Source organism: Elephantulus edwardii, unplaced genomic scaffold, assembly GCF_000299155.1.
Source record: "Elephantulus edwardii isolate Elephantulus edwardi_28Jun2011 unplaced genomic scaffold, EleEdw1.0 scaffold00067, whole genome shotgun sequence".
Classification (NCBI taxonomy): Eukaryota; Metazoa; Chordata; class Mammalia; order Macroscelidea; family Macroscelididae; genus Elephantulus; species Elephantulus edwardii.
This window is the reverse complement of record NW_006399817.1, coordinates 15,825,058-15,831,364: the sequence shown is the minus strand read 5'-3', so window position 1 is coordinate 15,831,364 and position 6,307 is coordinate 15,825,058.

The window sequence follows — 6,307 nt, the reverse complement described above, 5'->3', positions numbered from 1 at the left end:
AACAAAAAAGTTAAATAATCCAATTCTAAAATAGGCAAAGGAATTAAATAAGCATTTCCTTCAAGAGGAGATTTAAATGATTAACACACACACACACACACATAAAAATGTGTCCTTAGCCATTACAGAGATGCAAATTCAAAGCCATAATGAGATAGCTTTTCACTCCCACTAAGACACTAGTTATATTTTAGAAAACATAGTTGCCAACTATACACATGAACTTCACCTGATGACCTTCACAGAAATCAGATTGACTATGTCAGTGGAAAGAATCAGTGGAGAAGTTCAGAATCAACAGTTAAAACCAGGTCAGGTGCTAACTATGGAACAGACCATCACTTATTTATGTGCAAGTTCAAATTGAAGCTGAAGACAATAAAAATGTGTCCACAAGAGCCAAGATACAACTTTGAATCTGTCCCACTTGAATTTAAAAGTCATCTCAAGAATAGGTTTGAGGCACTGAACTTTTAATGATTGAAGACCAGAAAAATTGTAGGATGACATTAAAAATTTCATCCATGAACAAAAGCAAAAGATCATAATCAAGACAAGGGATAAAGAGAATGCCAAAATGGATGTCAGAAGAGAATCTGAAAACTACACTAGAATGTTGAGAGGCTAAAACAAAACGCTGAAGCACACGAAATGAAGATTTCCAAGGACAGCTCTAGAAAGCAAAGCAAAGCATGGCTGAGATCCTGAGGATGGTGCAAAATAGTTCAAGGTTCTGATCTGTTAATCATAGGGTCACTATGAGTTGTAGTCAATTAGTTGTGGTCATCCTAACAACAGGCTACTTGTTGTTGTGTACCATCAAGTCAGAACCAGCCCGTAGCTGCCCTCTACCAGGTTTTCAGAAGCAATAAATCATATTAGAGGAGATTAGCCGTCTTTTTCCAATGCAGCAGTTGGTGGATTTGAAATGCATTTCTTTGGATTGACAGTGTAATTCCTTACCAGTAAGCCATTAAGGATCCCTAAGGGTGACTAATTCTTTAACTTTGTTTTTTAAAGGAATATAAGTAATAGAAAGAATGCGGGGAAATTGGAACTTTTATCCATTGCTGGTAAAATGTAAATGGTACAACCATGTATAAAATAGTATGGGATTCCTTAAAAAACCTAAATTTAGAACTACAATGTTGTTGTTGTTGTTATTGTGAACTTCCAGTGTGTTTTCAGAGGCAATAAATAGCCCAGAAAGAAATTACCATGTATCTCCAAGGAGAAGCTGGTGGATTCAAACTGTTTGCCTCTGAGCTGTCAGTATAAGCTCTTACCACTAAGTGACCAGGGGTATCATATTGTTAGGAGTAGTTATAGCAACTCTGACTCTGGAACTTAAGGACAATTAATTGAAACCTTCTCCAGTCTGGCCCCATCCTCATAATCTCCTCTGTACCTAAATCTACTGCTGTGGTTACTGTGAACACAGAGAGTGGATGAAACCCTGAAACTGTTGACTTAAAGATAATCTTTATGTTTTAAACCAAAACTATCTTCTGAAATCTTCCTAAAATCAAACAGTAGTTTAGGAAAAGAGAGTAAGAACATAATCAAGGTCACTCAATTTTCTGTGTAGCAGCTGTTGACTTGATGTATGATTTGCTGTATATACTCTCAATAGTAAAATAAATATTAGAAAGATCTCTGCTTATACATATAAGATTTGGGAAGTCTTTGCCTACCCTGAATACCTCAGTATCATTTCCATTACCTCTGGTCTTTGGACAGCTACCAAATGGAATGCTACCTCAAGTTAAAGCATAGCTAGTAAATAATAGCTTATACTGTTAAAATTGTGCAAGAAAAAGATGAAAAATTTCTTCCCGAGTGATTTGCAGCCTCTGAAAACCTGCTGGAGAGTCAGCTATGAGTTGATTCTAGCTTGATATCAATGTGTTTAAATTTATTACAATAGTAAATGGTAGTTTAACTTTACACACATTACTCCTTTTTAACAAAAATAAGGAATTTATTTGATAATTGGATTGTTGTTGTTGTTGTTATGTGCCGTCGAGTCGATTGCGACTCATAATGACCCTATGTACAACAGCCTAAAACCCTGCTCTGTCCTGTGCCAATCGCACTGCCTCTGATACATCCATCCCGATTACCCCAGTCACTGAATCAATCCATCTCATACAGGGTCTTCCCCTCTTGCGCGGTCCCTCCACCCTCCCAAACATGATGTCCCTCTCCAAGGACCTGTCCCTCCTTGCAACATGCCCAAAGTATGTCAGACGAAGCCCCAGAATCCTTGACTCCAAGGAGTAGCTTGGCTTAACCCTCTCTAGGATGCATCTCTTTGTTTTCTTGGCAGTCCATGGTACATTCAATACTCTTCTCCAGCACCACAGCTCAAAGACATCAATTCTCCTTCTATCCTCCCTAGTCATTGTCCAACTTTCTGATGCATAACAAGTGATTGCAAAGACCATGGCCTGTATCAGGCACACCTTAGTCTCCAGAGAGACACCGTTGCTCTTGAGTACTTTGGAGCGGTCCCTAATAGCAGACTTTCCCATCACAATACGCTTTTTGATTTCCTGGCTGCTGGTGCCAAGAGTGTTGACCGTGGAGGCGAGCAAACTGAAGCTGTGAACAATCTCAATCTCTTCGCCATCCATCCTGATGCTACCAATTGGTCCAGTGGTGAGAATCTTTGTCTTCTTCACATTGAGCCTCAGTCCATACTGAAGACTGCAGTCTTTGACCCTCTGCAGGAAGTGCATGAGGTCCTCCTCAGTTTCAGCAAGCAGGGTTGCATCATCTGCATAATGCAGATTGTTAATAGATCTTCTACCAATCCTAACGCCACAATTTTCCTCATAGAGCCCAGCCTCTCAGATAATCGGCTCTGCATACAGGTTGAAAAGGTTACCCTGCTCTGTTCTGACAACTGCCTCTTGGTCCAAGTATAGGTTTCGCATTAGCACGATTAAATGTTCTGGGATTCCCATTCTTCTCAGAGTCAGCCACAGTTTGTTATGATCCACACAGTCAAATGCCTTTGCATAATCAATGAGGTGTTTTATCATGCTTGCTTCAGCAGCACATACACTAAAATTGGAACAATACAGAGAAGATTACCACTCCCTTTACAAGGATGACGCACAAATTCGTGAAACACTCCATATTAAAAAAAATAATAGTTGTATGATCATTCTGTACTGGAGTTGAAGAATTATCACAGACTAATTTAATTTCTCAAAATCAATTTTTTTTGTTTACCGAGTGTAAGTGCCAGGGATTATGTTAAGTGTTAGTGAGTAGGTTCACACCAGGCTGAGTTAATCAAGGAAAATTTTGTGGAAAATACAGGATCGGTGTGTCATTAAGACCCAGCTAATTACATGTAAGTTTGTAGTCAGAATCCATGGAAACATCCATGGAAACAGCAGCTAGACAATTTATTGCATTGGGAAAATCTTCTGCAAAAAAACCTCTCTAAAGTGTTAAAAATTAAAAAAGTTACTTTGAGGCCTAAGGCATAGCAAACCCAACAACCTCATATACATGTGAAAACTGGACAAGGAATAAAGACCGACACATGCACTTAAATTATGGTGTTGGCAAAGAATTTTTACTCTTCTAAGACTGACGTAAGATTGTGATTTTATATGTAATTATGAATTGTCCCAATAACACCACATAAAAGTGACTTGATTAGGAATGCTACTCAAATCCGTCAAAAACAGTACTCATAGGGGAGCTCTGGTGGCCTAGTGGCAAGGAGCTGCAACTACAATCCCAGAGGCTCACGGTTTGAATCCACCAGATGCTCTGCCGGGGAAGGAGGGACAATCTCCTCCTGTACCAGTCAGATCTGATTTGACGGTACACTCACACCCAAAAATAATAAAATAAAATAAAAATAAAATTTTAAAAAAAACACAGTACTCATGTAGTTAAAAGGCATGCAGTTCAATCTACCAGCTGCTCTGCAGGAGAAGGATGGGCAGTCTCCTCCTGTACTATTATCGGCTTCTGAAAATCCTTTGGAGGATCGGCTTTGGGTCGGCTCTGACTCGACAATACACAACACCACCACCAACAACTCAATTTTCACTGGTTCTTCTTCCTATCAATCTACGATAATTCAATCATCTCGAAATTCCAGCAGAAAACATTTCAAAAAATGTTCTGAGAACTCTTGAAGCAGAAGCTCTGTCTTGGTTGCTGACAGCCCTACTGGAACCATTGCTGTAGGCAGTACAGCCCTGCCAGGAGCTGTGATACTAACTGCGAAAGACACAGCGTAGAGTGAAGAAATGAACCTTTGTGTTGATCTCTGTTAGGGGAACCCACGTCAGACTACTTATGCCCAATATTATATGCAGTTTTCAGTGAAAAAGCTCTTTATGTTTACTCAGGCCTTTGTCTCTCCTGCAGACCCAGACATGCTTTCATGGGCCTAGACTGGAGACAGATTTGAGTAACAGCTACCTCAGGCCGTCTTTATTACTCCACAGCCAATGACTAAGTCTTTCTCATAGGGTTTCTCTAATTCTCTCTTTCACTAAAATGAGTTTTGTTCTAAGAAGCAGTCTCAGCCCTTGTACATAGGGTTTTTTCTGTCTTTTCTCACCTGTTTACTAGTCATGTTCAGACACGCTTGAACCATAGCAATGACAGATTAGATTCAAGTTGAGATTCCTGCTATCCTATATGTGCCATACTTTTGCAAAATTCTTCATTTTGGATTCCTCATTGAGCTGTTGATATGTCCATAATAAGCAGCATTGACAGCATAATGACTTCATGCTTTGATTGACTTGTAGTTTAAAGAAAGTATGCACGAAAGGAGGCAACATCTTACAGGATGGTGGAATGATAGAATCTCAAAACTGGAAAGAACTAGAAATTGAATGCAAGCTTTTCAAGCTCTAGATTGTAATCCAACCAAAACAAAACCACAAGATGATTACATTTTTTGAGTTAAAAATCTGTCAGTGCAAACATTTGGAAATATAATTGCTTTAGCTGAAGCCCTTCTGCATTAAGGAAGCCATGCAAGTGTACTATTTTAAGTAGATTCTCATTTTTAATTTCACAAAATACTTCTATAAAGAAGTACAGATGAGGCAGTCCTTTTTATGTATTTTATATATTTATTTCATGTATTTTACATCTGATTTGGTAGGCAAATAACTTTTTTAGATGCTCAAAACTCTAAGTTATCAAAATACATTTACCATATTAGTTATTGTCACATATAAATCACAGTACCAGGTAAATACTTTGTCTCAAAACAAAGGAATAATGCAAATAAAATAATTGAATTAAAATATAAAATCTATGAGTAGTTTGAATACATTCGCTTTTAGAAAGTTTCAAACCTAATTAAAGGATTCCTCCTCCCTTTATTTTAATACAAATTTTAATAATATCTATCTATAACATCTATCTAGACGGCTAATCATACTCATACTTTTATCTACCTTCCACTTTTTCCCTTTCTCTTATTTCCTAATTTGCTTTTGTATAGTTCTACAAACATTTGAATTAACTAGTTTAAAATATGTTTTAGATTAAATCAATTTTGTTGGGTTCTGTGCCCACCTCCCTCTTCAAAAGCCTATCTCCCATCACCACCACACTTATCTTCTGGAGATAATCTTTCAGTCTTACAACCCCCTATGGCCAAGTAGGTAGGTTCTGACCAGGTGTGAGTAGAATCACATCCTTATATGGAAACTGCTGGCTTGATAGGTGTGAGTCAACCTCAATTAGAATACCAGAGCCACACCCTGGAATGAAAGAGTTTCCAGAGAGAAAAAAATCTTGGTTTCAACAGAGCTCATTGTACAGTGCCACCGAGCTCCACAGACTAATAACTCAAAAGTAAGGTTTTTATTCAGTTGATATCTTTTCGAACTGGCCAAGCCACTACCAATTGATGCAGATATATAAAAAAAAAAATATATGTTTTAGGCTGGGTTCTTTAGAAAAGCAAAACAGATGAAGTGCCTGGCAAGGGCCGGGGTCACACCTCAAGAAAGAGGCTACTTGGAGCTCTGGTGGCCTAGTGGCAAGAAGCTGTGCTGCAATCTTTAAGGCACGAGTTTCGTGTTCCACTGGAGCAGGAGGGGCAACCTCCTCCTGGACCAGTTGGATCCGATTCGATGGTACACAGAAACAAAAAGGGGGGGGACAAAATAAAAACATAAAAGGAACAGCTGCCAGACATTCAAGCCAGATTTGAATGATGGTATGAAACATGATGTGAATGAAGAATGGTGTGAAACAAAATATATACAAACTTTGTAAGTAAACAAATTTAAAAAAAAAACTCTTA